Here is a 12,494-nt window from a genome sequence, read left to right on the forward strand (position 1 = left end):
TTCCTTCCTTCCTTCCTTCCTTCCTTCCTTCCTTCCTTCCTTCCTTCTTTCCTTTCTTTCTTTTTTTTACCTTTCAAGACTGCCTTTGACATTCATTTAATCATAAATGTTAGAGTTGTTGCCAAAAAGTGCTTAACCAATCCCTCACTCAGAAGTTCCCAGGGTAGTCCTGGATGCTAAAACCTCCTAAGGGCACCCCTGATTTATATTCTTCATTACTGTTTTCATCATATTATTTACCAGCTTTTTCTTTGACTCTATGAGTGTGTGTGAGTGTGTGTGTATGTGTATGTGGTGAAAAACAACCTATTTTAACTGAACTAAATTTTCTATTTTGCATTTGTACAAAATCAAAATAGATTCTAAATTTGAGAGTCATGCCTTTAAAACTGCTCTGGGCTATTCTTCAAAGGTAGTTCTTACAACATATTGAAAATAATGGCTGGGCGCGGTGGCTCAAGCCTGTAATCCCAGCACTTTGGGAGGCCGAGACGGGCGGATCACGAGGTCAGGAGATCAAGACCATCCTGGCTAATACAGTGAAACACCGTCTCTACTAAAAAATGCAAAAAACTAGCCGGGCGAGGTGGCGGGCGCCTGTAGTCCCAGCTACTCGGGAGGCTGAGGCAGGAGAATGGCGCAAACCCGGGAGGCGGAGCTGCAGTGAGCTGAGATCTGGCCACTGCGCCCCAGCCTGGGTGACAGAGCGAGACTCCGTCTCAAAAAAAAAAAAAAAAAAAAGAAAAGAATGTGGTCAAGTTTAAAGGAAAGTACTACAATTTTGCTTTTAAAATAACCGGCATGGTGTCGATCCACTTTTTGGTTTTCACATAAAACTCTTAGATTGTTAAATCCCCCCCCACAAAAAAACTGTGCCTTTAATTTTTTTCTTTTTTAAAGTTTTTTTGTAATTTATTTTTGCATTTATTGTTGGATAACGATGTACTACAGAAACTATAAAACACAAGCTGTCTCTTATTTTGTTTGGTGATAAATTGCTCAGTTAAAAACAGGTTATGTTGCTTGCCCTTGGCAACCTGAGCTGAGACTGTATTGTTCAGAATAGTACATGTCACTCTAAATAATTTCATATGCATCTGTTTTATTAGTAGGTGCTAATTAAACATGCATTTTGTGGAGTGACATAAGATCATTTTGCAGTTTCCTGTATTATTTATGTAACACTTAGGGATCTGTGGATCATGAATTCTACTACAAAATTTTCCTCTTAAAATTGTTAATGGAAAGCGAAGCCCCTTTCTAATAGTGTTTTTCTAGACATGGTTGGAAAATATTCTAGTGCAAATTTAAAAGCAACAAAAATGTATTATTAATATGCACCATGTTATGTATTTCTCAGATTTATAAGCCAATGCAAATGCTCATTATAAAAATTAATGCCACCTTTCAATTGGCCTCCACACATTCCTCTGGAAATCCATCAGTCCCTGCAAACGATAGTCAATATGAAGATGGCTGATGGTGAGTTTCTCTGGTGGCTAGGGGCTGTGGCCTTACCCAAGTGCTCTGTAGGGCCAATAGGTCACACATATGTATGATCTAGTCTGGCTGATGTAAGGCTACTTCCTGCCATTCCCTTGCCTCCTTGTCCAATGCAACACAAAACCTCAAATCTGTAGCATTAATTGTTTCAGAAATGGCCACCATTGTTTCCTTTGTCTATTTCTCACACAGTGTTATACCACCACGCTGATCCCTCATTCAGGTAAATCATTTTAGAGTTCCTTGTGCATAGGTAGCTTGTAACTTTAGGGAAAGCTCTTAAGCACTCTGGGTCTCGCTTTCATTTTGAAGAGAAAATATATTGGCATCTCTCAGAATACTACATCCATGAAAGTTTTTAAAAGTCTTAGTGAAATAAGTTGATGGTCCTCTTTATTCCTAATGCATACTAGCATATTAAAATGTCTAAGAACCACAAGGGAACTTGTTTGGCTTTGCTTAACACAGTGTCCACAAATTATTTTATCTGGGAAACTTTCTCCTGGTAATATGTTGCTATCTCTCAGAATTAGTGGAAAAACTTACTCACCAAATTACTTTAGACTGCTACACTAGACAATCTTTAAAAGAGTGTTCTAACTCTCCTGGACACTATGGTTCCCGTCTGTTATTCTGCTCTTCTCACGAAAGATTTGAATGTCTAGGTTAATCTAAATGACTCCATGTAGTCAATAGTTTCTTTTAAAAATTGCTTGAATCTGGGCAATTTATCTGCCCACCAGTCACATAGTTCATGGCATTTAACACACTCACACACCAGAGTACAGTAAGCTAAAGGTTTTAAAGACTGACTAATACTCCACCGTGATAGGACAGACGTTTGGAGTTTCAGCCAAATCTTGTAAATTTAGCAATGAATATCAGAGCAACTCCTTCTGTTACCCTAAATGTCAGGGACTCTTACATTTTCATGAAGAACACACAGGTCTTGGTTTTTAAAGGTCTTACATGAGCACTTTCATTGAAAATCATAAGGTTTGTCTACATTGAAAAGATGAGTGCTACCATTAGAAGCACATGAAAAATTGACCTGGAAGTTCAAGCAGTCTTTTGATGTTCCTAGGTGTGGATTAGATCAAACTTCAGCACTCTAAGAGAGCTCCAATTAGCATATTTCAGGACCAGTATGACCACTTTCCCCCACAAACAACGTTTCAACATAATCAATCATATATTTTCATGTTCTATTGTCAGAAATTGAGCTAAGTAAACTATTTGATATCCCAAAAAGCATGTTGAGTATAAAGATTAGTCTGTGTTTTACCCCATATACTTTACTATACCACAATCTAATTACTTCCTCTTTTAGGTGGTTAACTTACTCCCTATTACAGAGCCTTACCTATCCAGTTCTTGCCTTGGTTCTATTCCAACATGAAGTCCATGAGACAATCTGTGGAAGGTAGCCTCAGTTTTGAAATATCCATATGCCCATGTCTATGTGAGTGCTGATACTTTGAGCCCGTTCCAGTTTATTTACTGAGCTTTATCCTCTTGCCCTTGTCTTGATTTCTGACTTTGCAGTGCTCCTGACAGCTCAACTGTTTTCAGATAAACTGCTTCCATGTTAACCTTGCCTTGCCTCACCTATATCTGGCATCCCATCTTGAATCCAACTACAATTATAGCACAACACTATAAAAACAAGTCCATTTAAGTGTGCTTGGGCACAGAGAAATAACAAAGAATGTTGAGTAGCCACAAATAAACTAAGCATGTGGCAGCTGGGTTGAGTCATTTTGCAACTAAACAGCCACATTTGAATAAGACTTATATGGAAGTCACTCAGGTATAGTTTCATAAGAACTATGGGCCAGGGATTGTTCATCTCACTTCTCACCTTTGAGAAACCTTCCCTGACTGCCTGAATCCAAAGGGACTTGTTTTCTGAAGTTATGTAGCTCCTATTGTCTGTACCAAGTGCCAAACATTTACCGTTGTCTGGCATTGCACTGTCTGATTGTCTCATTGGCTCTATTTTTATACAGGGATAGTCTTCCTAAATAGATGAGAACTGTGTTTAACTAATTTTTTTATCTCCCACAATCTGTAGTTTATAGTAGCATGAAGATATTCTCAGAGATTTGAGCAACTAGACAGTGTAATACGGGGTCATCAGAGGCATCTATTTGAGTGAACTGGAAAATGACCAGGAACCTAACTGTCAAATGAGGATTGATGGGAGGGAAAGAGGAGATTTTGAGACAGAATGAAGAAGACAAACAAGGGAAGTTCAACTTGCTGCTCTGGTTTAGACTAAACACTACCATTTTCTTTTTTCCACGAGGGTTTCAGAATTCCCTTCTTTATTACATAATTACCTATGTTATTTCATAGGTGACAGATTAGACAAGAGCCTCCTGAGAATTCCTAATGCCACCATAAAACAATTGCAGCAAAAGTCCCAGGAATTCAGATTTAGATTTCTCCTTATAAGGTTATTTACCCCTCTGACAGCTTGTAATAATATTCAACTAAAGTGAGAAGGAAGCTCTGCCCAGAAAAATTCCTCCCTCATTCTCCTAACTCAGCATGAGCCTCAAAGGTCTTTGGGAAACTCAAGACTCATAAAGAGCGCGGCATCCTGCTTACAAGGGTTTTCAAGTCAAAGACACTCTTCTCGTCACAACTAGCAACTTTGATTCTTTGAAATGATTTATGCCTGGGAGTGATTAGCTTGTCCTCTTTACATATTCATGCCTTTGTATTAATCTATTATATGTGGCTATGTATTGACCAGCTCAAGAAATCATTTTTAAAAATAAAAGTAGGCCGGGGGCGGTGGCTCAAGCCTATAATCCCAGCACTTTGGGAGGCCGAGACGGGCGGATCACGAGGTCAGGAGATCGAGACCATCCTGGCTAACACGGTGAAACCCCGTCTCTACTAAAAAATACAAAAAAACTAGCCGGGTGAGGTGGCGGGCGCCTGTAGTCCCAGCTACTCAGGAGGCTGAGGCAGGAGAATGGCGTAAACCCAGGAGGCGGAGCTTGCAGTGAGCTGAGATCCCACCACTGCACTCCAGCCTGGGAGACAGAGCGAGACTCTGTCTCAAAAAAAAATAAATAAATAAATAAAAAATAAAAATATAAGCAGTGGGGTTTTAATAATAATATTTGGTTAAACCAAATAAATGATTCAGCAAATCTGTTTTTTGTTTGTTTGTTTGTTTGTTTTGACGGAACTTCACTCTTGTTGCCTAGGCCGGAGTGCAATGGCCCGATCTCGGCTGTCTGCAACCTCTGCCTCCCAGGTTCAAGCAATTCTCCTACCTCAGCCTCCCAAGTAGCTGGGATTATAGACATCCGCCCCCACACCTCGCTAATTTTGTATTTTTAGTAGAAACGAGGTTTCCCCATGTTGGTCAGGCTGGTCTCTAACTCCTGACCTCAGGTGATCCTCCCGCCTCCACCTTTCAAAGTGCTGAGATTACAGGCATGAGCCACTGTGCCCAGCCAAAATTATTTTCTTTTAAAGACATAAATACAGTAAAGGGATGTTTTCCTCCCAAAATAATTACAATAATGCCCAGGTGACTTGGTAAGTCAAAATAGTCCTAACCACTTGGGCCCACCCTCCACTTTGGAATCTGACTCCAGACTAATGAAGAACTCACCATCTTACTTTAGACTGACAGCTATAAATTGTCTGAGTGCTCCAAATGTCCAACTCCTTAGAGCTTTGTATAATATCTTTCAGTCTGTAATTATAAGCAGGAGCAAATGAACGTCTATACACTATGATTTTGAGATAGATTCATATAAAAAGAATTGGTAGCATCATGAACCCTACCTCAAAAATGTATCAGATAGGTACAAGTAGATCATTGGGGAGACCCAGGAGATTTTGCAGTTTTTTGCAGTCAAACAAATTATAGAAATCAGGGCAGGAGGAAAAGAATACAGAGCATGCCAGGGTGGCAAGATCCATTTATCTGTGTTAACGTGTCTATCTGCTACCTGTGTTCTCTTATTGACCTTGGTGTGATGAAGCCCTCAGTGAGGCAGAAGACCTGTGCTGTTATATGCATGGCTCTGGCTTACGTTTGCTGTGTGGCTTGGAAAATTTTACACCAGGTTCCAGGTCTTCTTCTGAAAAATTCTGGGTTCCAGGTTCCTCTTCTGAAAAATGGAGACACAAGTGCTTTTCTTATTCACCCAGAGGGCTAGTCAGGAGGATAAAATGTGATAATTTTGGAACTGGCTCAGGTCTTCAAGAGTTCTCTGCCTGCTGTTGACAAGGGAAGTCTAGAGGAGACCTCCAGAAAGCTGCCTCCCTCTCTCCAGAGGTTGCAGTAGACGCTGTCTACTCCTCCATTTCATGAGCAGTAGTGTCACTCAGCATTAGTGACTAACATTGTTTCTGACGAGGTCCTTGCTGTTCCTCTATCTCCCTTTCCAATAAGATCTTTTTCAGATTACTTTGGAACTTCCCAAGACGGCCTTCATCCAAAATGCAATGTTCAGTTCCTTTTTTGATCCGTATCCAGGAGCCCTAGACTAGACCAGTTCTCCTAAAACTCACTGAGCTTCAGATAGAGCCTCAGGTTTCAGTTTTCCTGGGAAAGATTTAAGACAAGGAGTTATGTGAAGATTCTGTAAACTATGAAATTCTACTCTGTTGTAAAGTAGTCCTTTGTGATTTTACAGTAATGGAGCACTCACCGAACCTTCAGAGGCAACCCATTCCATCTTTGGATAGCTCTGATGGTCAAGCTGGAATCCAGGTCCCTGTCACTTTTTGCCATTATGGTCCAAGTGCTACTCACAGTTCCATACGGAAGTCTAATCACCCAGGACACTTTTTCTTTTCTGTTCCCCCTAAAAAAATCTCTTTTTCCCTGTTGTTTCTCATGGATACTGTATCTAATTCCTTATTGCCCAGTTTTCTTCTCCCTGAACACCTGTAGTTTTTCTGGCTTGATGGTAATAACTAATAATAATGGTTAATACTAATATTCCACTTATAATCTGCCAACTCCTCCACAAGAATATTATGAATTTGTGAGATTCTTTTTTTTTTTTTTTTTTTTGAGACGGAGTCTCGCTCTGTCGCCCAGGCTAGAGTGCAGTGGCGCGATCTCAGCTCACTGCAAGCTCCGCCTCCCGGGTTTATGCCATTCTCCTGCCTCAGCCTCCTGAGTAGCTGGGACTACAGGCGCCAGCCATCTCGCCCGGCTAGTTTTTTTTTTTTTTTTTTTTTTTGTATTTTTTAGTAGAGACGGGGTTTCACCGTGTTAGCCAGGATGGTCTCGATCTCCTGACCTCGTGATCCACCCGTCTCACCCTCCCAAAGTGCTGGGATTACAGGCTTGAGCCACCGCGCCCGGCCGTGAGATTCTTAATGAAGCTTCAAATATAGACTAAAAACAAAGGTCAAAAATCTAGCTTTTTTCCTTATCTATAAGCCTGGTTATATTGTCAGTGAAAGAAATCAGTTGTGTTTGACATGATTTGTTCTTAGTGAACCAATGCTAGCTCCTGGTGATCATTGCCTCTTCTCTTAAATAATCCATTCCAGCATCTTGGCCAGAATTCACTTTCACTTTCTTTCTGGAAATCAGAACGACAACCCAGTTTTTGAACCTTCCTTGTCTCTGTAACTCTCCATAGATTCATAACAATGACTCAGCAATCTATTTAACAACATTTCTCATTTTCATCTTTTAATAAGAGATGAACCATTTGGATCCCAGAAATGAATGCAAGTTAACTCTGTGTGTCTGGTGTGGACGCTTCTTTCCGTGTAAACCTGAAAGAAGGTTATTTCTGAAGACTCAGAATTCTGTTTCGAGAGAGGGTGGATTGAGACAACAGACTTCACTACCTTAAAACACCAGCATCCACAACCCTCTTTATTTATGCGCAGTCCACAGGAACATGAATTGTTTCCTAGCAGACAAGGTTCAGAGCGTGTACAGAAGAGAAAACATCATTAGTAGGATCAGGTGGGACAGGCAGATAAATGAGGAATGAAAAGGATGATAGTCGGAACCTGTGTTTTACTCCTTCCCAGGGTGCATCACCCCTAGAAAAGAGAGAGGACTTTGTTAGTCTCCATCTTCCTCCACTTAGGTTTGGCATGACCAGCAGCATCTCTCCTCGGAGGAAACCTACACGTTCCTGCTGGTCTGGATTAAGACACATTAACAGGGGAAGCATATGGTCATTCACACGGTGCTTGTTCCCACACTGCGCCAAGGTTAACATATTAATGAAAAGGAAGCGTGTGACATAAACGTTGAGCCTTATTAAACATGAGATCATCACTCCCAGCTATCTTTATCTTACAAGAATCTAAATTAAAGAAATGCAACCCCTCTTCCATGCATACACAGTGAAAATCATTCTTATAATAGCAAATCATATTTTTGAGGACAAACAACAGCAGTTTTAAACTCTAAAATTGTAAGGAAAGAGTCTGTTCTAAAAGAGTTTTATTGAGATGATATGGGAAGAAGCAGTGTTGTTTATTTAAGTACAGCATTGCATTTTCCTTTGTTCTTTCAACAGGTTAGTAATTACAGGAGTAGTGATTAGCCTTGACAGAGGGTACACAAAACGATAAATGGATACTGTGTGCATGGGGGGGCTCTCTGGTGCCAAGCTTATTATTTCCAGTCGGAGCTAATTATCCTTATTATACTGCATGACTCTTTTTTTGTGAATTATGAGTGGAAAAGTGCTGAATAGAGTTTTTTTCTAAAGTGCCCTGAACTGTGGAGGGAAATGAAAATTACAAACAATGAAAAGCTTGTTAGACAATGAGAGCGATCATCTATAAAGGGATTCTGAAGGAACTTCCCTTTTCCTGCGCTATAGAAATGTAAAGTGCTTATCAGAAAATGATCAGGGTTTTGTTTTTGTTTTGTCTTTGAGTTTAGTGTTTTTTTTTTTTTTTTTCTGCCACACGGATGATGGGAGGAAAAGAGACTCAGCCCAGCCTGGGGCAGTAGCAAAGCAGCTGTAAGAAAGATGGAAAGTCTTGTATCTTTGTACAGGATCAGTAAATTATGGAGGGTGGGGGGCAGATGGAGGGCGGAGGGCAGGGGGAAACTGTGTTTAGACACACAGGGGCAGAAGGAATTTGTGGTTGCTGATTCACGCAATTAAATACCCACCGCTAGACCCTTCAGTGTAAGGAAAGATAGGATCCTGCCGGGCCCAAATGCCACTTGAGAACTGACCTGAGAAGAGACACTTTAGTTTGAAACCCAGTTATCGCTTAATCCTTTCTCTCTCTCTTTTTTCCCTTCTCTATTGCCCCCCTCCCATTATAGTGATGCATATGAACAAAATTCCACAGATGGTGCATGCTTTTATGAGCTCAGTCCTGAAATTTGGTTCGAAATTTCCCCAGTGTCCTCTGTGCTTCTCTCTTTGCAACAGATGCACTTAAATGTTAGCAATTTATTTGCGGCCTGTGCTCCAACCAGAGCTGGAGAGACACGGCTGTTGTACAAAGAGGAGCAGAGCCACCAACACAGCACGAGGTTCCCTGACCACAACTGCTGGGCTGCTCAAGGAGGCCTCTGTTTCTGTGGGCACGGCCAGTCAGTCATAGGAAAACCAAACTTTATCTTCCCCTCCTTCCAGCTTAAGCCTGTTCCCTGAATAAGACGTTAAATCCGACGATTGCCGAAGAAGGGATTACCTTTCTTTAGCCTATCATGCCTAGTATTCTCCACACGACAGCATCTCATTTCCAGTTGCTACCACTTAGCCGCCTTCTGGGATTCGGAAGGATGGAATATAGAATTTCATGAGAGTTCAGGAACAGGCAGATCCTTTTTAAGGACACCAGGGCTCTGTAAGGTGACACCCTCTAAGAATACAGCCTTGGTTCCAGGGTAACGAGTGAGTCAACCCTTTTATTTAGTATGTCAACAGTGAAATGCTCATTTAGTTGGACTAAAATATTCTTGAACAGAAAGTTATGGGCTCCCTGTGTGGGTTTGGAAATGTCAGCCCAGATAAGCAGGCAATTAATGACAGTGCAATTGTTATCTTCCTCTAACGCAAGCATCACCAGTGAGATTCAGAGGTGACATGTGATTGCCCAAATAGGGATGTGCACTAGTAAAACGTAATTAAGGAAGGAAGCACATACTGGAGAAGCAACTTGAGTTGCTTAGTGAGGATGAAATCTTCTTTACGTTTGTAATATCATTACATAGGTGAGATCACCATTGGCCAAATTGCCCAGATCCTATCCACAATCCAATGGTTTTGGGAAACTTGTTGTTTTACCCTGTGATTCACACTGTTTCGTCCTCAATACAGGCTAATCTTGTCACTCTTCTTAATAGTTTTAGTTCCTTTTCCACAAGATTCTTTTCATTAAGATGAAGAGACTCCAATGTCCCTAAGTCTGAGTGTTTTTATTATCGTTATTTCTTGCTAATTAGTTAAATTTGAAGTTCCTTAAACCATTGCACCAGAGTATGACAAACAGCCTTTCAACAAGAGACTAAGCTGATACCCAATTTCTACACACATAAAAATGGGGTCATGATGTCCACCAGGCATATTTGGTCTCTAATGGCCTGATTGATGAGCACAAAGTTTTAGAAAAATAAATCAATCATTCTGGTGAAAATGACTTCCCAGCTCATTTTGTAGACTATTTTTGATGTGATCATTCACCTTTTTGTTTTGGAGGGGGTGGATTTGGAGGGGGTGGAGAGGAGGGAGCAGAAGTGCAGTCTAGAAAGTGGGGAGCAGCATAGTCTCTGCTGTCTGACCACCAGCGCTGCAATTTTGATCCACGTTTCCCATAAGACCTAAGCAAGTTACTTATAGCTTCTTATTCACTATTCCCTTATCTACAAAGTAGGGCCAGTAACAGGACTTATTTCAAAGGGGCTAGATTCGAAAATTTATAAGAAGCTTAGCACAGTTCCTGGCACTCAGTAAACTCTCAAGAAATTTTGTTGTGGTTATTTTTATAATTGTATCGGCATCGTGGTCATTTAAAATAAGGTGGCATGCATTTATATAATAATGCTAATGTTATACTCCCATATTGTAAAAAAGACAATAATGTACCCAGGTATAGTCGTCATCATTTGCAAAATGTTAAGTAGAGAGGATCCTGATGAAATAAGCTTCAAACAAAGAATGATTTTTTTTTAAACCCAAATCTGATTCTGATCGTTTCACTGATCAGCTTAAACCCTTCAGTGGATTAAGCCCTGCTCATAGGATAAAGCCCAAATTTCAAAACATGACTTTGCAAGGCCCTTTGTGACCATGTCTTGTTGACCTTTCTTACCTCAAAACAGATCTCTAAGCGTGGGCTTTCATCTGCCTAGAATATTCTTCCCTGCTCTCCACCACGCCCATAACTAATGCCTACACATCCTTCAGGGTCTGACTCCCATGCAGCTTTCCCCTTGAAATCCTCCCAGTTTCTGCACACCTGAGTTGGGTGCCCCTCTGGCCTGATACTATAGCATCGTGGGTTAGTGGTGGTGGTGGTGGTGTTTTGTCAAAGAATGCTTTGGAATTGCCATTGTTCTTCACCCTCACTAGCCCAAGAGCCCCTTGAGGACAGGGATGGTGAGTGCCGAGGTCACCACAGTTGCACAGTGCTTGTATGTATGGGTGATTCATTTACATAACAAATTTTAGTGAGTCTCTACATATGCATTGCTCAATCCTCCATCCTTCCTCAAGTGAGCTGCACAGCTCAAATGGATTCACAATTTAAAATTAGATTTAGCCTCATGCAAATACATATCTCAGTACTCATTCTGGCTTATTCTATTACTGTATGTGAGTAGGAAATTCTAGGTGGAGGTCGAGGTTCAGGACATTTGCCAATAACTTCACCAAGTCAGCCTTTACTTTCACCACAAAATGTCTTTGTAGCGGGGAGCTTATGAAAGGCAACCTGGTGAAGGTGGGTCGGAGACTTCCGCTCTGCATTGGCATAGCAAGCATGCTGCTTATTCATTCATTTGGGATGGTTTGGAAGGAGAACAAAGCCCCTCCCACCAAGCTACCATGATGCTTCCCATCAGGCAATGCTGCCGCCAACGCCCTTCTCATTTCCCGATTAAATGTGGAAAGCTAGCTTCCTGGAAATCCCAGAACACAGGGACAAAGAAACTAGACGTCTGCCCATATTTTGCAAGGCGATTCTGGCAGATGGAGCAGCTCCTCAATAAACTTTTACACCTGAAATTCAGATTTTCTGATGAAGGATATGAGACTTTGTGTTATTTGTTGACAGTTATGAGCCACAATCATATTTAAATCTCCCTGCAAACTGTATCTGTTATGCCAAAATAGCTCTGCTTAGGTTTACAGCCTGTGTAGAAGAGTAGGTCCTGATGTTATTAGATGTGTAAACAGCTGAAATGTAGTGCTTAGGGACTTATGTCCATGGAAATACACAGGTTTTGTTAAGTATATTCCTCAGCTCTAAAAATGAGAGGGACCAATTTTGTTTGTGCTCTTAGCATATTGTTTGCTTGGCTAAAGTCAGGTTGCCATCAACTGAGGGGATAAAACATGAGTCAATGGCTAAGAAAACTTAAAAAGCCTTAGATATGGCTGCTTTTAGCTTTCTGAATGGCTGGTGCCCAGCTAAAATAACAGATGCATTAATACTTTCCCAGTGTTACACAAATGTTAAAGGCAGTGGAAAGCTGACCTTCTCATGCTTCTTAACACTTTTAGTCCAATTATGACCCTACGATGAAAATACTGAAGACTGCTAGTGGCTTTTTACTATAATTATTTTGCTATTGTGGTCAAAGCTGTCACAGAATCAGTGAATGGAAAGCAGGTGCTCTTTTTCTAAGAATGTGAGCAATCTGCTCATTTCTCCAATAGGATAGATTAATTATATTAACTTGGTGCAAACATAATTGTAGTTTTTCCCACTACTTTTCATTGCAACAATTGCAATAACTTTTGCACCAACCTAATATTAGTGTGTCAACACAATTATGCTAAGGACAT

The sequence above is a fragment of the Piliocolobus tephrosceles genome, chromosome 5 (genome assembly GCF_002776525.5).
Source record: "Piliocolobus tephrosceles isolate RC106 chromosome 5, ASM277652v3, whole genome shotgun sequence".
Lineage (NCBI taxonomy): Eukaryota > Metazoa > Chordata > Mammalia > Primates > Cercopithecidae > Piliocolobus > Piliocolobus tephrosceles.